A 22,367-nucleotide genomic window follows, 5' to 3' on the forward strand; every position below is an offset into this window, starting at 1 on the left:
GGCAACAGCTTAATCCACTATTTCACAATGCCAGCCTTGGCTTCTTAACTTCTAAGCCAAATACCTGCCCCTTCTTAAATGGCTAAAGTAAACAAGTACACTGAAAACATATACTCTTTGGGGCTGGTGCAGTGGCGTAGTAGGTAAAGCCATTGCCTGCTGTGCCAGCATCCCAATATATGGGCACAGGTTCGAGTTCTAGCTGCTCCACTTCTGATCCAGCTCTCTGCTATGGCCTGGGAAAGGAGTAAAGGATGGCCCACATTTTTGGGCCCCTGCACCAGCATAGGATACCCAGAAGAAGCTCCAGGCTCCTGGATTCAGATTCGCCATCTCAGCTATTGTGGCCATCTAGGGAGTGAACCAGCAGATGGAAGACCTTCTCTCTCTCTCCCTCTCTCTCTCTCTGCCTCTGCCTCTCTGTAAGTATGTCTTTCAATTAAATAAATAAATAAATCTTAAAAAAAGAAAGCATATACTCCAGATGAGTTTAGAATAGTCTAATAAACCAGTGCTTTGGGATTGGTTTACTATGTTAAGAGTTTTCATCAATGTTTTCTAGACTTACAAATGATATTTTTATTATAGATAATAAAGGAATAGCTAGAATTGCTTCAAGTCAAGAAAGATAACACCATCATTCTTAGGGTTAACAATTGAAAAAAGGAGATCTCAAAAATGATTTCACAATTTCATTCTCCACAATGAGTTATCCACGAGATACCAGAGAGAGTATATATGTTAGGAATACTGGCATGTGCTAGCTGCTCTAGCATTTAGGTCATTTTCTCTTTTTAACAAATACGTAAATCATTTTAATTAATAGTTAGGGATCAGGAACCAGTGTTGTGGTGTCAGGTAAAGCCACTGTCTGCAATGCCAACACCCATATAGGTACTGGATCCTGTCCCTGCTGCTCCATCTCTGATACAGCTCCTTGTTAATGGCTTGAGAAAAGCAACAGGAGATGTCTTTCGTGATGGTTTCTTCTGGAAGAGGAAGAGGGAACATAGGTGAAAACCCAGGATGGCTGTGAGTAGGCCAAGCCATCACGTTGTGCCTCAACGGAGCACACAGTCTCTGCAGGTGTCTGCTGGGGTCAGTCCTTTTCTCTCCTCATGGTCTACAAGGGCATTGTGGCATTTGACTGTCTCAGAAAACATTGAACTATGTCACCAAATGACCTTCTTGGTCCCCACCAAAGCACAGTAGTTCTTCATAGCAGTTTTGATGTTTATAGATCAAGTGTGTGGCCAGCTCATGGTTTTTTCTTGAGCAGGAACTGTCCATGACCCAGGATCACACCATGCTCTCAAATTCTCTTTGAACAGGGCCTCAGCTGCAGCCTCAGCCTGGGTCTCAGAGAGGGTGTAGGAGTACTGGCAATCATGAAGCAGTTTGACAACATGTACATGGTTGAAATGCCCAGTATCGTTCAGGGGAATGTCATCCCACCTGTGCTCGACAAAGGATTCATTTTGCAAGCCTCAATCAGGAATTTAACAACTTCAATGTGTTTTTCAGCTGCAGAAACATGTAGAGTTATGTGGGTGTGATAGTCTTTCTCTTCCATATTCATGGCTGCCAAGGCAAACCTTCACACAGCTAAGATATCTCTACAATAGGCAGCAAATAACCAGTTCACCACAGTCTTGTTCCAAATTCCAGCTACAAACCAAGTCTAACTTCCAAGCTCAGTGCCACAGGTTGTCATAGTTCTGGAAATGGAAGAGTGACACCAACTTCTGGCAGAAGTTGGTGGCTCCATGGATGTTCCTCAATTTGTGCAGGAGAAATGGCAGACACATCATTCCCATGGCATTTGTTACCACCAGGAGGAAGGCCCCTGACGTAGCTTACTTGTTTGCTGGCACACAGAGATGGCAAATTGGCCAATTAGTGCATGCCACAGGAATTCATGAGTGTGAGAGTATTGCACACTGCTTCAGCTCTCAGCACATTCTCACCTATAATAAAGCAGATCACAACATTCACAAGGGTGGCTGCCACGATGCTGCCTGACTCATGGGTGACCTCCACAGAGGACCACTCCTTTCCCTTGAGATAATAGTCGATGGTATAACTCTGATCCCCTGTTTCCTTCTCTAAAATGTGGCATTGCTAAAACCCATGTATTCATTCCCATTTTGTTCATATACTGCAACACAAAGTCAAATTTTCCATTGTGTTACCATCCATCTTGATCAGGGAGCTAACAACTATGGCACCAGCATTGGCAATGGGGTTATGGAGAATTCCTTCCTCATTGAGGGAAAGCTTGTAGTGCAGGTAATGAGTCCTTGCCCACAAACTTGTGTGCATAGTCAATACCTGAGCTGTTTGGGCTATGGTGTAGGTGAGGGGCTTCACACAAGAATGCAGACTGAAGGGGCTCTTTTGGTGACCCACAGAGTGCTGCTGAGCATCCACAGTGCACAGGGAGATGCTCCACAGGTCTGGACTTGACTTGGCTGGCTGAGGGATGTAGGCTGCCACTCTGGCACCAGTGAACTCTTTGGTATCCTCAAAGATGTGATCCATATGCCCTGTGAACTTTTAAAAATGAGGAATGACAAACTTCTTTTGGAATTCTTGGGTCAGCAACACAGTATTGCTGCTCACACACTTTCAGAAGAGATCCCCATCCAAGAGGTCACCACTGCTGGACTCTCAGACCACGTGGCACATCTGGCTCATGCAGTCCTGGACCTGGGCAGCTGATGCCTTCAGTCCAGGGACCTTCAGTGAAGTAGTGAATTTGTGAACAGGAAATTCATCCCTGTCCCTCTGCAATAATATAGAAGAGCAGATCACCCAGTCATGACAATGTGTCAGTCTCTGATGCAGCAAGATCCTGGCACTGCAGCTGGTAGCTGTGTAGTGTCTCCCTATCCTGCACTCCAGCCTCACTGAAGTGATGCTCTATGCCCCCACTAAGGAGAAGCCTCCAGTCAGGTAATCCTAGTCCCCACCCCCACCCCACCCCAGCTGGAAGGGATATCTTCCTCAAACTCTGCACATTCTGCAGACCCTGTCGTGAAGTGCAGGGTTCCCCTGTGACCCATGTTCTGCCTGATCCTGTTCACCCTGCTCCTTTGAACTGCAGGTGGGAGAAAGCACATTTATTACTCGATGCCACCTTCCAGCTGAGTCTTTTCTGAAGTGGTGTCCTGGGATCTTACAATACCAACATTATATGGAAATCACTAGCAAATCGAATTCTGAGGCCGTGTCTCAGATCTACTGAATCACAAACTGATGGCCAAGTATAGCAATCTGTCTTTAATCAGATCTCAGGCAATTCTGATATTTGCTTATCGTAGAGAGCAATCATTCCTTTTATACTATAATGCTAGCTAATGTTGCTATAATGGAAGGTCCTGAAACAAACACAACTTACACTACAAAGTAAAATCAGACAATATTGAAATTCTTACATCTCATTTTAGATTAATTCCTGAAGAATCATGAAAACTTTAGTGTGACATTCCTCAAACCTCCAATATTACTCATTTCCAATGAGCTTCAGTTGATTTTTTAGAGTATATTTAAATATGTGCAACTCTCTTACCAGGAAGCCATCATTATCTTTTCACAAAGGTAATGATCAAGTCAATTAACAACACAGAGGATACTTTTAAATTCTAGAGTGAGTAGCACGTATGGCAATAATATCACATGATATTAATTTAGATACTTAGTGGGTTAATGAACTGACAGCTGTGAAATTTATACAGTTAATCTGATCACACTCAAATCAAAAGAAGTAAGTGTTACATAGAGGAAACATCAATGCATCCTGCTCTCCTTTTTTATTTTTAGTTTTTTATTGATTTGAAAAGTAAATAGATACAAAGATAGGGAAATATCCTGTTTCACTTGCCAAATGTCCATAATATGTATGTGTTTATACCTATGTGGGTTGACAGTAAATAAAATATATTGGAAATATCTATTAGTTTTACTCAACAATTTCAAATGCTGTCTTCTTAAATATTCAATCACGAGATTCAATTGTAGATGCCCCTACATAATTTCATTGTGTAGGTGTGTATAAAATGTAATCATTTCATTGTTGAATCCCATCAAAAATGTCCACTAAATTCTTTTTCACACTTGTAAGAAGCAGAAATAGTGAAAAAATAAAATATAATATATACAAATCCCTGCCTCACAACTCTTGGATTTTAGTGGTGAGAATATAGATACTCGCCCTTTCTGAATATATATTATGTACCAGACATTGTTCTAAGCACCTCATCATTTGTGAGGTGAGAAATATTATCATACCCTCAATAACAGATCAAGAAACAGATACCAAGAAGTTTACTGTTTTCGTAGTTGGTAATTGGTGAAGTTGTGAATAAAACCTATTGGCAGAATGGGAATGACATTCTTTATCACTGAACTTTATTGGTTCCATGATAAATTTAGAGATTTTTAAAATGTAATCTTGATTACATAAAATGAAATATAATGGCTCCAAATTGTTAGTAGAAAAAGAATGTTTCAGTAAAAAAAAACAAAACAAAAAAAAAAACCATTAAATACTGAAGTCTTAACTTTTTAAAATTTTTTTTAACCTAATGAGTATTTCCACTATTCAGTGAATAGTGGAAAAACTCTAGCGTCTGAAAGTTGTGTTTCACTTTATTTTATTTTTTCAAGGAGGGATCTAGTAATAAAGCTATGTATATGAATAGCTTCTTCTTGTGGAGTTCATACTTGGAAGGAGAATGACTAGACTACCAAGTCATAGGAGCAAATTGATCAGATGTTATGCATCTAGTTATTTCTTGAAGTTTGTCGGGGCCAGTGGCCCTGGCCCGACATGAGATGCAGCAGGCTGAGGCTGTCCCTTATCTAATCCTGTTTTTAAGACTTTTCGTCCCATATTCCTGCAGGCAGGATGTGACTTCTGATGAAGGTTTATGATGTTCTTTGCACTATCTGCAGAGCTTGTACCCTGATCATTGCTACTTTGTAAACTTGCTCTGTTCCTGTGCTATGCATGATTACACACAATGAATGTTATCTGTATGGGGCCTGGGGTATATATCCTTGTGTTTCTTGGTGCTGGCTGCTGGAGACTGAAGGGTTTCCTTAGGGAGACTGCCTCCAGTCCATCATCGCCAGGCCCCCTACTTTGGCTTGGAACGCGATGAGGCAATAAACGTGGTGATGAATTGACTGAGTGCTGCGTGTCTCCATGTGGTTTGTCGGGTGGCCTCCGACAGAAGTTGATTGAGCAAAACTTAGATTTAATTGACACATCATTTTTAAGATATTAATAGTTAATGATCCTCAAGGGAAAGGTTGGAAGGAAGTGGGAGGAGATTCATAGATAAGGGTGAAGACATAGTGTTCAAATGCCCACACATAATCCTACACACCCTCCTGTGGACTTCTGATGATGAGGCCAATTCTCTCCCACAACCTGCACTGACTAAATAATGTCAGTGTTGGGTTTCACTGTTAAAGGATATCTTGGATCCTACTGAATGATGAGGTTGAACTTGGGGGAACAAGAGAAACAATGGGGATGACTCAGAAAGAGACAATAAAAACTTAGAAGAATATAAGGCTGATTTATAAAGGTGGTTGGAGAAGGACAAGCTCTTGAATAAAAAAAAAAAGATTCCGTTTCGCAGGAAAAAAACATGATGAAATTGAGATGCCTATTTGAACACTTCAGTAGTTATTGCTGCTCTCTATGTAATATGAAAGATGTACAGGCAACACTTTACAGCCATGTGAAAAATCTTTGTGATCCCTGAGTTGCTAACATTGGCAACTCTAGCTTGCTGTTCTAAAGCAAACATGGACAGACTTCGGTTTCATCCCTCTATTTTAAACTTTTCATTCATCTGCCTCCAGTAGCCCATCTAATATAACAACTCTGAGCAGCACCCTCAACCCCTTTCTTAAGTTCTTACACAATTTGTCTTTTTGACACAGTGCATCATTGCAGAGCAGCTTATCTTGTCAGCACAGAGTCATGCAGGCATGTTTCCTCATTCATTCTCTGCTCCTAACCTTATCCCTCTTTTCTCACTTTGCTGTATTCCAACCCTATGCATCTTATTTTCCACTAACTACTCCCATGCTTTTCTCTGTGTTCATTATTGTTCTTTCATTCACATACTTCTTAAACCAGCCTTCCCTGACAGCCTTGTGCTCAGATTTGTTTATCTGCTGTACTTCCTCTCACAGTACCTTAATACTAATAAAAATACAATATATATTTACTGAATAAATGAACAAATTCTCATGTAAACTCCCTCCCTACACCTCCTATGGACAACTGGTGAGCATTACAAAGAAACCCAGTGCAAGTGGGGAGCCTTGTTAAGTCCAGTTCCTCAAGTAAAGGATGAAAGCAATAGCATGGAAGATAACAAGAGAAACATTTTTGTGAGTGCTTACCAAGTGCAATGTAAAGCATGTAAAGTGGCCACCTGCAGAGAAGGAGTGCTCTGTATGCAGCTTAATGTGTTGGTTATGGAAACCTATACAATTGCCAAGGTTCATTAACTTGAACTCTTAATATCTGTGCATTGGTTTCTACCTGAATTATACATGCATTAAAATATTAAAAACAGAATGTAATAGCATGCTGATCTAAACAACACAGCAAGTTCATGTTAAACTAGGAAGAAATTTCCAAACTACTGATAGTGAACTGCAGATAGGCTCAGATATATTGCACGGGATCCACAAATCTGCAAATAAACCACATTGTGTCTGTAGACTGAATAAATTCCATGTCAACATACTACACTGTTCAATGTTTAGGAAAATTCATACCATTATCCTTCAGTAAAAGGGAATTTATTTTAAATTTTCTATGGTTCATTTGAAATTTATTTTTAGAAAATCATGTTAGTAAAATACAGCTGTTATCTTTGATTTGTTTTACAGAACAATTTGCTGTTGATATGTTAACAAGTTTTGAACTCAGGTAAGTGTAGCAGTTTTATTTACCATGCAAGGAGTCAACGTTGTCTCTGTCATCAGTGACTTCAGAGATTTTGGGTGCACTTGCACTTTTAAGTCCCAGAAGGGGAACCATATTCAGCTGCTTTACAGTTTGGGGAGCTATAATTAACACTGTTCTTTCACTAACAAAGAAAAGATAGTATATCTTTGAAAGTTCTGAAATCATTCAACATATGGCACACCTGACATGCATGTGAAGAAAAGACTGGCAAACTAAGAAACAAATGGGAAATAATTTTTTGTTCTCAGTCCATTCTGCATGGTGGAGACAGAAAACCTGCCTTCTACTCCCAATTGTGCCACTAATGAATCCTGTGATAACATGGATAAGTGAATTAAATTCTTTATGCTCAGGTTCTCCATCTGTAAAAACACATACGATGAAAAATTCAAAGGACTCAAAGAATATTTCCCTAAGATTTTCTCATGTGCCCTCGGCCACCCATTTGGCTAATCCATTGATATTACATAGCATATAGTGTTATGAGTAAAAGCTCTCCTGCCTAAACATTGTAATATAACATTGGAAAACAAATTGTGTCTCATGTTTAACTTTTAATTCTTCATAGTTCCATTTTAATGAAAACCATGCAATCCCCCAGACTCTGGAAGCAGAGCCAGTGCCAACTAAATCCACCAGCTAAGCAGAGAGGTAATGATGATGCCTGCTCTGCAGGCAGCTGCAGAATTCTGGATCTGGTTTATCAAATAAGATATTTTAAGTGCTATTACTGTGTTTTCTAGGCTGAATAATCTCAAAGAGAGCTAATTTCAAAGAAAGATAAAAAAAAACAGCAGTAAAATACAATTTATTTGGACAATCAGGGGCTCTTTCTTCACTGTTATGATTCTAGATAAATTTGAACAAAGTCATTCTTTTTATAAGCTTAGTTTTTAGGAAAAGTAAAATTTTACTGGTTTATTTTTAATCCAAAAATAGAGGAAATATAGTTTCCTTTTCCATTCTGTAAAGGTGATAAAGTCTGTGGACAAATTATCCTCACATCATGTATTCTCGATGCAGAGTCTACTCTGTATTTTTAAAATGTATTCACATTAAAAATGAAAAACTTGGCCGGTGCCATGGCTTAACAGGCTAATCCTCCGCCTTGCGGCGCCGGTACAACGGGTTCTAGTCCTGGTTGGGGCGCCAGATTCTATCCCGGTTGCCCCTCTTCCAGGCCAGCTCTCTGCTATGGCCTGGGAAGGCAGTGGAGGATGGCCCAAGTCCTTGGGCCCTGCACCCAGATGGGAGACCAGGAGAAGTCCCTGGCTCCTGGCTTCGGATCAGCGCAGTATGCCAGCCGCGGCGGCCATTGGAGGGTGAACCAATGGCAAAGGAAGACCTTTCTCTGTCTCTCTCTCACTGTCCACTCTGCCAGGAAAAAAAAAAGATAGAAAAAAAAAGAAAGAAAAAAGAAAAATGAAAAAGTTTTGCAAATAGCATGGAAGACAACAGAAGAAACATTTTTGTGAGTGTTTATCAAGTGCAAAAACATTGCAAAAGTTTATTTTGCTAGAGATCCATTGAAGATTTTATTAGGTGCAAAATGATATTGATTTGTTTCATTTTAACCATAAATCACAATGCTATTAATATTCCTTTGAATGGTTTACTCACAATGACATGATCACTTAAGTACTGCACATTGTCTACATGTATTACATTGCCACATGATATTGTAGAAGTATGTACAATTTTATGTAGCACTTAAGAGTTGTAAAAATAAGTTAAAAACTAAAAGTTTCAATACAGAGTCAGAATATTTTCTGAATTTTCTAGATTGAAAATAAAGAGAAGGGAATATACCAAGCATATATCCTAAACTACCTTTGAAGAGCTTAAGCAAGATATTATACTTTAACTGGGTTTAAAATATCAAATAATTGCATTATCCCTCCATTTGGCTCTATAGAGAAATCTAGCAATTCTATAATATTTAGAGCCATTTTCTTATTACATATAAGAAATATGTCTATTTAAATGTTTAAATAATGTTTTCATAATAGGCAATATGTAGCTCATTTAGAGAAAAAAACCTTTAACTAAAAATTTTGGGGTGAGAATTTTGCCTAGTAATTAACATGTTGCTAGACTCTTGCATTCCATATTATCAAATGCTAGTTCTTTTCCCAGCATACTGAGTAGCAAGAGGTGACACTTCAAGTGGTTGGGTCCTGGCCACACAGGTTTGGAGGCCTGAATTGACTCTCTGATTCTTATCTTTAGTTTGGCCCTTTCCCTTTAATAATTGAAATAAATTAATAAATAAAAGGAAAATAAATGATAGTGTTAATGTTATCTATTTGAAGGTACAATCATATTGTGTAAAAAAATCTGCCCTTATCTTTGGAAAGTCCAATATGAAATACCAGATAAGTTGCCTCGAGACAAATTTAGAATAAATATTTCTTACCATGCTTTGTTTTTATCTGGCAGAAGAATGGTTAATCCAAAATTATCTTCCCTAGTATCATACTGGGGCTGTGTCTGAAAGCAAGCATTACATGGAAATATAATACTTAAAACATTACTCATAACAATATTGATCCATCCATAGTTAATTTCCCAGCCCCTGCCAGGCCAGCTCAGCATCATTTTGCTTTCTCTGGTTTGTAATGTTGCCCCACATGTCATCAATTTTCCTTTAGAATTCCATTGTAAAGATTCTCTTGCTACTTCCTAAGATCTTGACTGACACAGTGGAGCATGTTGGTGCAAGAATGTAGTTTTAGAAATACAGGCCATAGGGGCCAGCACTGTGGTGTAGCAGGTTAAGCTTCTGCCTGCAGCCAGCTGTTCCTCTTCTGATCCTTCTCTCTAATGGCCTGGGAAAGCAGTGGAAGATGGCCCAAGTGTTTGGGCCCCTGCACCCACGGGGGAGACCCAGAGGAAGATCCTGGCTACAGGCTTGGAAATGGCTCAGCTCTAGCCGTTATGGCCATTGGGGAGTGAACCAGTGGATGGAAGACCTTTCTCTCTGTCTCTCCTTCTTTCTGTAACACTGACTCTCAAGTAAATAAACACATCTTTAAAAAATAAAAACAAGTATAGCCCTGAATTTTATAATTGACTGGATCTGGAACCTAGATTTCAGAATCATGGCTTATAGTGGGATTTGGAGTCAAAGAATAATTTTGATTCCTCAGATAGTGCATATAGAGTATGTTAAAAGACCACAGAAAGAAAGAAGATAAAGAGACTACAAAATGTAATTACAGCATGAGGTAAAATAATACAGAATGATATATGAATGAAAATGGAATGAAGGGTTACAAAAAATAGGAAATGATTATCAAAAGTCATAAATAATGAGGAAACACCAAATAATATGAATATTTAAATAAATCATTGGATCTGGTCACTAATATGTTCCTTTGTTAAGCTTTATTTATTTATTTGAAAGGTAGAGTTATAGAGATGCAGAGGCAGAGGGGAAGGGAGAGGGAGACGGAGAGGGAGAGGGAGAGGGAGACGGAGACGGAGAGGGAGAGGGAGACGGAGAGGGAGAGGGAGAGGAAGATGTTCCATTCACTGGTTTTCTTCTCAAATGGCCACAATGGCCAGAACTGGGCCAGGCTGAAGCTAGGGCCATGTTCTTCATCCAGATCCCCCATATGGATGCAGGGCCCAAGGAATTGGGCTATCTTCCACTGCTTTTCCAGCTGAATTAGCAGGGAGCTGGATCAGAAGTGGAGTAACAAGGATTTCAACCAGCACCCACACGGGATACTGGCACAACAGATGGTGGCTTTACCTGCTACATCACCATGCTGGCCCCATGTGTTCCGTTTCCTTGTCAGAGATTTGTAGGAAGACTAGTAATGTAGAAAACATGTTTCATACAATGAAGTAGATAGAAAGCAGAGCTAAAACAACAAACTTTCATGCATGTTGGTGTTTGGGGGAAGAAAGGTTGTAGAAGCATGGACTTGAAGTGAACAGGCACTAGAGCACTGGTGTTGAGAAATGAATATTGGGGCAGGCATTGTGGTTCAATGGGTTAAAGCCCCAGCCTGCAGCACCAGCATCCCATATGGTTGCTGGTTCAAGTCCTGGATGCTCCACTTCTGATTCAGCTCTCTTCTATGGCCTGGGAAAGCAGAAGAAGATGGCCCAAATCCTTGAACCCTTCACCCACCTGGGAGACACAAAAGAAGCTCCTGGCTCCTGGCTTTGCATCAGTTCAACTCTGGCCTGGCCATTGCGACCATTTGGGGAGTGAACCAGCGGATGGAAGACATCTTTCTCTCTCTCTGGCTCTACCTCTCTCTCTAACTTTGTCTTTCAAATAAATAAAATAAATTTTTAAGAATAAGAGATACATGAATATTAGTAAGATATGTTGTACATTTCTATCCCTGATTTTAAAAACTGAAGGAATATCTGATTTTTGTATTATTCTCAGCCCAGCATACTTGGAAAAATACCACAGGTAACAATAAGCTTAAAATACTTCAATTTTCAACTACAGATCTTCAGCAACCATAAGTACCTATTTAAAAAAATACCAGAATTTGCCCCTGCTGAAATATTATTCCCTTAGTTCAGTGATGACATTGATGCTCTATTTCACAAACAGGTCAACAGCCTCACGTACCTTTCACAAGAGTTCGCAAGCTTCTTCTACACACACACATAGAGATATAAAATGATACAAGGACTATTCCGAGATGTAAAATAAACACCTTCTGTGTTCTGAGTAGGCTTTTGTCTTGTCTAGCAGACAGTTTTGATGTTCTCAACAAGACTGCTGGCCTGGGGGGAAGTCTTGTCCACGTTCTAAATGAGTCAATTGACCAATGTTTATCAACATCTGTGACTTCTTTGCCCTAGAATCTCTTGAGATGTTTATATAAAAATGAGGCTTCCTAGGCTCTTTTCCAGACCATCTGAATTAAAATCTTTTTTTGGTAGAGATTGGACATTTTCACTTTAATGAGTTACTTGGTTTATTTTTATACACAGTAAATTCAGAGAAACACTGCACTAGATTAGGTAGGAGATAAACAACTAAATACCTCAGAATCCTCATTTATAAGTAGTTATTCCTCTTCTCTAGTAGACCTTGATGGGTCTTTGTTGCAACACTTCTACTATGTCAAAGAAAATCTAAATTAAATAAGTATCAAAGTACAAATTAACAATTCATTTATATTCACAATTTAAAATACTTTGTATTCTTGGAATAATCATGAGAGCTATACAGGAATTACCGATTTTGGAATTTCGAATCTCTCTCTTTGGTAGATCCTGATTCCTCCTGCTATTCTTGCCAGCAAAATGAGTACAGCAGGAAGAGACAGCATAACTGTAACAATGGCTGGTGTGGCAAATGGAAGTTCTGCAATGTGTTAACATGATCTAGCATGTGGATTTTCTAAATTTCCTGATGCAGAGACTACTGTGGCTCTTCTCAGACCCCAGGTATGAATACCAGGAAGGTAAACTGCTGAAATACAATTATTTCAGTGAAAACTGACAATAGCAAAATGTCTTCAAAATGCTAACTTTTAAAAAATAGTACAATGAACAAATATCATGGTTAAAAGCTAAGTATTTGTACTTTTAGGAATAGTTGAGATAGGTCTAACTGATAAATATGCTATTAGTTTTACTACTTATCTTTATGGCTTTCAGGGTCCATTTACTTGAGTAACAAGTATGAGCAGAATGCACTGATTCCAATAAACTTATCTGGGACGCCAATGCCATGTGCAAACCATCTGAGCTACTCTTTATTGTTTATGCTAACCAGAAACCCTTAATAAAATAAAAGCATATCATTCTTACAGTTGCTTGCAGTTTATTCATTTGGAAGCACATTCTGCTGTTAAATACTTGCATGTCCATCTTGTTGAAGATAATAAGATTTGTCATAGGTAATGAAAATCAGAAAATTGCTAAGTAGATATCATGACATTTATAGCCATCTTTAAGCATATATTTTCATTTTTGCATTGTATTATGTAGGAAATTTGGCTTTCTGTGATAATGATTGTCAAGCCTTTCCAAAAATTCTGCAAAATATGGCACATAAAACTTAAAACATAAACTGATATGAAATATTTGAATAGTGATTGTTTCTATTGCTGCTGTACCATCTGCCCTTTTCATGGACTTATCATTTCAAGTATCCACTTACAGTTTTATCCAAGATGTCTTGAATGTCTGATGTTAAATCAGTGAAGTAAATTCAGTGGGAGGTGAAGCAGTGCCAGTGGTGAGTAATGTGAAGAAATTCTAGAGATGTGAGTTCTAAAAGGGCAAGGCTTTTCCTCCATCATTTCCCTTACCACTCTGCTGGAATCTGCAGAGTATTCTATGAAAACTGAATACTTGAAAATGGAATAGAGGTCCCCAGACCACCAAGACAGGACAGCTTCCATCCGTATAATCTTCTACCAAGTTTCACCTCTCTTTTCATGAATGTCTCTTGACTGCACTCAGGTAACTCCCTCACCATACTGGGTAATCCATAAAAAAATATTAATCATCACCAATTATTGCATGCAAGCATAAGAACGATTACTATATCAGCCATACAACTCAATTTGAAATAATTAATGCTTTTTCCTTTTATTTGTTCACCAAAAAAAATCATTAACTAGGTTGAATTCCACTGCATTTCTAAGGCTTCTATTTGTGATGAATCTCCTTCTTCTCTAGTTAACTTAGTTATGCTCTTGTCCTCTCTAGCCCTTCTTACTTAATATTACCTAGAAGACTCACAAATGAAAAGTGAGGAGTCCCTCATACTCTTCTGACTAAATGCTGCATCTCTAAATAGTTATCATTTGTCTTGTATTTTAATGTAAGGTGGAGAACAACTAATGATCAAACTCACTTGGTAACCAGAGTGTCAACTCTCTGAAATGAGAAATAAGGCCTACAGAAATATTTCATGTTGAGGCTGTACAACTTGGTGCTAAAATGTAGAAGAATTTAAGAAACTGTCCTGCACATAAAATGTTTTGCTTATGGATTACTTTTGTTTCGGCATTTTGAAGCACTGAGGCTTTCTTAAATATTTTATTATTTTTGGCTACAAACCAGTATTATCCTCCGTGGCTGCTAAGAGCCAACTATCTTTAACTTAAAAACAGGTCATGCTCCCATTGCAAGGTGGGATAGAGAAAGATTGCCTTTGACTTCCTATCCCCCCAGGCACTCAAGTTCTTATAGTTTTCCCCATGATCTATAGAAAACTGCTACCGAGACAGGTGCTGAAACTAATGCTCACATAGCAGTAAGAGTCTGCCCCATCAGAAAATTACTATTATTCCACAGATAGTAGGAGATTCCTATTGGTTATACTTTAAATATTCACAAGTGGAAAATAGCTACTTTTTTTTTTTTTTTTTACTTTGGAGTAAAGTGTTCTCTTTTCAAAAATGTAACTGATAGTATGATAGACCTGAGCCTTCCCAAGCTTAGAGAGAAGCCTATGAACTCTTGTAATGTAGTTTCAACTGTACCTGGAATCAGAGCCGTAAGTTATTTCACTACATACAAGAAGGCATGCCCTCCTTGGAGCTATAACATGAGTAGAAATATCCATAGTTTTATAGTGACTTGGTGCATCATTCCCAAGTTGCTTAAAATTTGTAGCAAATCCTGGCAAAATAGTCATGCCAGAATCACACTTTACAACCAGCACTGCTCTATTCTTTGCAATACCAGTTTTTGTTTCAGGATTGCATGTTTCCAAGTGTAGGTAAAGTTTTCACTTTCACAAGAGACCGCTTTGCAGGTCTATCACTGCAACTCTACATTAGCCTCCTTATGTTTTTCATGGAGCAACATGTTCTAACATGTGTTTATAAATTAATATTTAGAGATAAGACAAAATGAGAAAAAAGCATTATCTGATGTATATAGTTAAATGTCCATATATTCTATATATTTGTATCTGTGAAAATGGACATCATTTAACAATAAAATATATACTCTCTGAAATAAAATATATACCCTAAATATAGATGTTTCACACATATTAATATATTTTACTGATAACATTGGTTTTATATATATATATATATACTTATTTATTAAGAAAAATAACAAAAGAATCTAGGATTGAATTTATTTTACTATTGAGCTGTCTTTTCAGTATATTTATTATTTTAATTTTTTCATATATTGTTGATAACAGAAGGGTTCTTGAACAACTGCTAGTACTACTCTATAAACAGGCAAGTTTATCAAGAACTTCCTTTTTAACAACTGTTAATTTGTACCCTTGAATATTCTTTTAGGAACCTTAGTTACCAAGATGTGTAAAATATCTACATTAAAGAATGTTGCTACTTGTCTTAGAAAAGTAAAGTCAGCACGAAATCCTTTCATAATGTTATCATGTAAGTTACTAGCTTTGGGAAACATTATTCAGTGGGCACTGAGAATTATTTTTCAATGCCATGGGACAACAAAAGAAGATATAGCCTCAATAACTTAAAAAAAAACTTATTTTTTTAATTTAAAGAAGGCAAATAATTACTTAAAAGGAAAACATTTGGAATCTCCTAAATATTTCTTTAACATATTTCATAAATAGATTATAAAATGAATTAAATATAAGAAAAATAGTGACATATCTTTGTAAATTACAATTAGTGATCTTAAACTTATGTGGTTTATACATGTAAGAAAACAAGCCATAATTAAATAATAATAGAAATTGAAGCCAAAATTTACTCCATCAGTAAATTTTTTTTCAAATGTGCTTATAGTAACTTTTGTATTACTTCCCAAAAATCTGGATTCCACTAAAGTTTCTCATGTTAAGACAAGTTCTACAGTCAAATATTCCAAGGATTCTTGGTTACCTTATTCCTTCTGGTAAATCAGATTCCGTCTCAAGCAGTGATTATAAATTTCACCTTTTACATGGAAGGTTTCTCATATTCTCCAGTTTTTATGTTTCTGTTGTTATTAGAATCCATAGTATTAACATTTTATACCTTACCTTGGTGGTAATTATTTTTTATTTATTTATTTTTTATTTTTATTTGACAGGTAGAGTTATAGACAGTGAGAGAGAGAGACAGAGAGAAAAGTCTTCCTTCCTTTGGTTCACTCCCCAGATGGCCACCACAGCCAGCGCTGCGCTGATCTGAAGCCAGGAGCCACGCACTTTCTCCCAGTCTCCCATGTGCACGCAGGGGCCCAAGCACCTGGGCCATCCTCCACTGCCTTCCCAGGCCACAGCAGAGCTGGATTGGAAGAGGAGCAACCGGGTCTAGAACCCGGCACCCATATGGGATGCTGGCGCCGCAGGAGGAGGATGAGCCAAGTGAGCCAGGGCACCAGCTCTGATAATTCTTTGTCAGTCACTGTTAGATTTAAGTATGTAATGCTTTACAAACCAATTTGCACTCTTCTCAAAGGTAAATACTGCATCTCAGATTCCAGTAGCCCACACATTTCCTATCGCCATATTGGAATACACCTAGTTTGACTAGCAAAGTACCAGAGATTGTTTTCAATATCCTCAGTGTATTATTCATTTTATTGAATTATTCATATTCCTATGATTGCAAGTTTCTGAAAAAATACAGAATAAAAAAATCATAGCTGCATTTTACATAGCAATTGCTGCAATTTACAAAAATAACTATCAACTCATAGCTCGGCTTCCTATTTTCCAGGATGAACATATTTATTTTCTTAGATCCTTTCTTTTAGACCATCATACTACTCCACATGTCTTTCATTTCTTCCCATTCATTCATAAAATACATCTAGGTGAATTGAGCTCACTTTCTAAATGCAGTAGCCAAGAATTCGAGAAGATTATGAATTCATCCTAAGTGTATGCCTCCATAGTTTCATAGATCCTGTCAGAACTGACTCACTTTCTTTATCAGAGATCATGAACTTTTATTACACACTGCATAGTAGCAAAATTACCCTTATGATCTTTATTCAATGCCCCTTGCTCTCAAAGTCAAGGGTGACCATAAGTGACCCTCATGGGTGCTGAGGAGATGGTAGATTGTGTTACAGCTGAGAAAAAAAAAAAAAAAAAAAAACAAGGAAACAGTCTTTACATTGAGATGTAAGTGAGCAGTTTTCCAAGTAGGAGACATTATCTGGACAGAGAATAAACCTGTCCTCTGCTCTGTAGGAAGTCACTATATCCATCCACCAGGTTCTTTGTTATGCTAAAATCCTTGAAAAGATTGTCTAGAGCAAAGCTGTTAATTACTTTGCTCTAAAGAAATATGGACATGTGAACTCCCTTCTACCAGTGGTATCATTAATATAAAGAATAATGTAATTATAGATATCTTTAGTTTAAATGATCTGTGGCTATTTTAAAATTTACACTATGGGTGAAGTTGAATATCTTTTCATTTTCTATTGTTTATAGCTGTTGCCTTTATTCCTGCTCAATTATGGACTTTTCATTTTTTATCTGTAGTGGAGCATGAAGTCTTTCTCTATAATATTAAAATATGTTATATCAAAAATAAAAGAGACAAAAAGCTTGAAAACAGTGATTATTTGCAAAAAGGAGATAAGCTTCTAAACATTTGTATGCAGAATGTAGTATTCAATATTCATTCTTAACCCATCCCCTTGCTCTTCCTAACACATGGCAGTGCCAAAGAGCATACCAATATAATAGTATTGTACCTAATTTTTAGCTGCCAAAACAGACATTCCAAGATGCAGTTGGATATAGGCCCAATAGAATGATTTCACCTTAGACCTATGCCATTATTCAAAAATGTTACAGAAGTTCAGTTTTCCAAGAACCTCTATCTTTGCTAGAAAAAAAAAATGTATGAAGGGCTTGTTTTCTATCATGCATCACACCATTCCATAGCCCACCACAAAAATACTCTGTAGCACTGGAGGAAATCTTGTGTTCTCTCTGATCCAAAGATTCCATGGAACCACATAAAATATTTGATTATCATATCAGAAGAATTTTATTTTTAAATAATTATACATAATGTTAACTTTTTTCATTATCTTAATGCTTCATAACCATGACAGCATAACAGGTACTTTAATACTTAAAATAATAATGATGGAAGGAACCTAGAGGGCTGAACAGTGAAACACAGCACAGACCTCAGCCTGAGAAAGATAACAGAAAAATCAAAGGAAGGACTGTGTTCTCAAGAGGATGTGTAACAGAAAGATTCAGTGGAGAAGTTAACAGAACAGCACAGAGACTCCATGAGACAGAGAGGAAAGATGACCAATGCACCAGGCAAGGTGAGCAGCTGTGCCACCAGCCAACCATGCATCTACAAAGCTGGCTAGAGAATGCCACTTTCCAATGATAAGGTAGAAAGAAGTAGCCATGGCAATCTGGCATAGGTAACTTGAACTGATAGTGAATCCAACAGTCCGTCACTGACTTCAAGTCCAACCTGGGGGTTTGATTGTGTCTGAGCAACTACTTCATCCCAAAAAGAGAAGTCACATTGCCTCTCTCACCTCCCTCATCCTCCCAAAGCACCAGACTCAGTTTGTTGTGGTAGAGTCGGATCTGCATCGGAAGACAGCAAGCAACAATGCTGCTACCAGAAAGGACCCAAGTGAAAGTCAAGGAAACTTACAGGATGAAAAACAGAATCCTGCATCCTGAAACTGTGCACTCTGGGCATTAGCCCAGATCTGTAATCACTCCACAAGACTCAAGGGGGTTCTCCTCAACTTCTAGAAGCTGGCACCAGAAACAGCCCATAAAATAATCCAGACTGAACTTAAGAAATTCCTTCATCACATCCTAGTTCAAGGTGCTAGGTACCCTGGGAATAAAGACCAACATCAGCCTTGCATGAACATGAGAACTCTGGACATTAGTGCATTGTGGAACCAGGACAATTGATGTTAGTGTTACAATCTTTGGAATAAACTGCACCACTGGCACTATCTGCAATGCTCTACCAAATTGTTGTGCTTCAGACAGGTGGTACCCACAATACTCAACACCTGGCTCTACTCTGGAAGATATGGGTAATGATTCCAGTGTATTCTGCAAAACCAGGACTGTAATAATCACTACTAATTTTCTGAAACCCATTGAAATGTACCTGGTGGATCCTAGGAAAGGACATGCCTGTGTTATACTTCTCTGGGACCCATACCTGCCAGTACAAAATCTCCTGTATACCTTGTAGTCACAGAGCAGGGGTGACTACACCCCCTAGTTCTGGGACTAGCACTTTTGTTATTATAAGCCCCAGCACTGGTCACACTCTCCCAGGAGGAACCACGGAAAGTTTCATTCATATCCTACAGCTATTGGTGCCACAAGACTCCAACGAAACAACTAGGCAAATGGGATTATAACAAACTCAGAAGCTTCCGCATGGCAAAGGAAATAATAGAGTGAAGAAATATCCAACAGAATGGGGAACAATAATTTCAAGATATTTATCTAACAAAGGATTAATACCTGGAATGTATCAGCAACTCAACACACTCAACAACAAAAAATAGCCAATCCAGCAGAGAAATGAGCAAGGGACTGCCATAGACAGTTTCCAAAAGAAGAAATACAAATGGTAAGATATATAAAAAATATGCTCAACATTATTAGCCATCATGGAATCGCTTCTCAGCTATTTTGGTTAAGATCAAGTGTAGTATTAGCCATCATGGAAATGCAAATCAAAGCCACAATGAGATATCACCTTAACCTTGTTAGAATGGCTAATATCCAAACAAATAAAAATCAAACAGAGTAACAACTGCTGGCAAACCTGTGCAGAAAGTGGAACCCTTATACAATGTTGGTGGGAATGTAAGTTAGTGCAGCCACAATGGAAAACAGTATGGAGATTTCTTTAAAAGACTGAAATAGACATGCCATGTAATCTAGCAATCTCACTATTGGGTATACATCTAAAAGACGTGAATATGTTGTACCAAAGTGATACCTGTACTACCATCAAACTATGCAATCACACAAACTGTCCATCATCAGATGAACAGAAAAAAAATGTATATACAATGAAAGAAAATATATACACAATGGAATATTATTCAACTACAAAAAAGAATGAAATTCTACCATTTGCTTAAAAAAGGAAGCAACTACAGGACATTACATTGGGTGAAATAAGCCAGACACAGAAAGAGAAACACCTCATGTTCTTTCTTACATGTGGAAGCTATATATATATATATATATGTACATATATATATATATATACATAAAGAAATGCCTGTGTATAAATTCAATGCTGAAAATATAATTTTACCAATCTTGGTTTTATATCTTTATCAAACAATTGGTTGAGAACGATATACTACTATAGTTTTCATGACCTGCGATTATTTTAAAATGTATTGTATGTGAGTGAAATGAACAATTTTCATTTGATTACTGTTTATAGCCCTTGATTATATTCCTGCTTAACTACAGTCTTTTTACTTTTTACTTGTTGTACTCTTTAATGAGTGGAGCATTAAGCCTTTGATCATGTAAATTTTAAAATGTGCTATCTCAAAAATTGGAAGAAATAGGTGGTCAATGTGATGCAGGTTAGGGCCCTAACTGGCTGTGATCCTGGAATCCCATATGAGCTCCTGGCTGTTCCACTTCTGATCCAGCTCTCTGCTAATGCAGCTGCGAAAGCAGCAGAGGATGGCTCAAGTATTTGGGCACCTGTAACTCACATGAAAGACCCAGATGAAGTTCTTGGCTCCTGGCTTAAGCCTGATTCAGCCCTAGCCAATGCAGCCATTTAGGGAATGAACCACTGGATGGAAGATCTCTGTCTCTCCCTCTTTCTTTGAAATTCTGCCTTTCAAGTAAATAAATCAATCTTTAAAAAGATACAGAAAGAAAAATCATTAAATTCTTAGAATTATATCTATAAATTACATTTAATCTGTTCTCTTCATGTTAATATCACAATATCATGAGAAAAATAATAATAAACATGTTTCACACAGATAAACATTTTTCATTTAAACTCTCAAATAAGCATATAGGTTAATAGAAAGTTCTAGGGATGGAAAAAGCATGCCTCTAGAATGTTACACAGTCTATTGTAAAGTATGGGCATTTCAAGTTTGCAAAAAGAGGTTTTTTTTTTTTTTCAAAAAGCTACCAGAAAATCCTGTGGATTTGATTGATTTGTCAAATGGCTTCAATATTGTGAAAATATTCCTGATATTTAAATAACTGAAACTTTCTTCTCTTCAGAGGTAACCTCAATTGTAATTAGAAAAGCATGTGTCAACATTTCTAATTAGTAGTGGTAATTAATATTTATTGAGAGTACACAAGGCAGGTGGTGATGTTCTAGATCCTTAATTAGCATGAGCAGAATTTCTGAGGAGTAAAAACATTATGGATGAATATACATGGCAAAGCATACTTACAGTGTTTGGAAATTGAAGGAAGAGGAATCATTTTAGTGATTGTTGTCTTGTTCCCAAAATGTCATGATTGATAATGGATAAATACACCAGAATGAAAATGGTGTTACCAATGTTTTTGTCCCCTCAAATTTATACTTTACTTTTTGCAACCTGATTATTTCAAGACTAGAACTAATTAAGATTTATAACAAGATCATTGAGGTAGCTTTTTGGAAAGAAAATGATGATTTGGAAAAAGCAACAACAAGTAGGATTATTTGTTTAAAAAATTCAACAAACAATATAGATATAGAATATGTTAATTTGGTATGCCATTATGGCAAGATATAAATTCAATAATGTTATGTTTATGCTGAATCTTAACATGCTACAATTGTTATCTGACATTTCACCCTGGAGATATTTATTATGTGAAATACTTTGAGGTTTCCTAAAGAAATACTCTGAGGTTCCATTGTTTTGTTGCAAGTTTTGAATGGAAAAGCAGAACAAAACATAGCCAAGAGCCATGATTATTAATATGAAACACAGAATTAATGTACAAAACAAGATTAGATTGATAATAAAGCATAAAATTGAGTAAGGTAACATAAATGTAACAGGTTAAAATATTGTATTCAGGTGCAAAGATCAAATAAATAAGTTGTATATAAAAATAAATTTGTCTAATCATTTAGGTATATATATTTTTAAACATTTATTTTTTATTTATTTCAAAAGCAGAGTTACAAAGAGGTAGAGGCAAGAGAAAGCGGTCTTCCATCCGCTGGTTCATCTCCAGATGGCAGCAACCGTCAGAGCTGTGCTAATCTGAAGCCAGGAGCCAGAAGCTTCCAGGTCTCCCACACAGGGGCAGAGACCTAAGGACTTGGGCCATCTTCTACTGCTTTCTCAGACCATGGCAGAGAACTGGATCAGAAGTGGAGCAGCTGGGACTTGTACCAGTGCCCATATGGGATGCCGGCACTGCAGGTGGCAGCTTTACCCAGTATGCCACAATGCCGGCCCC

The 22,367-nt window shown here is 37.5% G+C and overlaps 1 pseudogene; it reads right to left on the reverse strand.

Annotated features, from left to right (window-relative positions):
• Nucleotides 1-1,241: 1,241 nt before the first annotated feature.
• LOC133756596 (glutaminase liver isoform, mitochondrial-like) overlaps nucleotides 1,242-22,367 on the reverse strand; it is a 128,137-nt pseudogene continuing 107,011 nt past the window's right edge.

This window comes from Lepus europaeus, chromosome 3, assembly GCF_033115175.1.
Source record: "Lepus europaeus isolate LE1 chromosome 3, mLepTim1.pri, whole genome shotgun sequence".
NCBI classification, from domain to species: domain Eukaryota; kingdom Metazoa; phylum Chordata; class Mammalia; order Lagomorpha; family Leporidae; genus Lepus; species Lepus europaeus.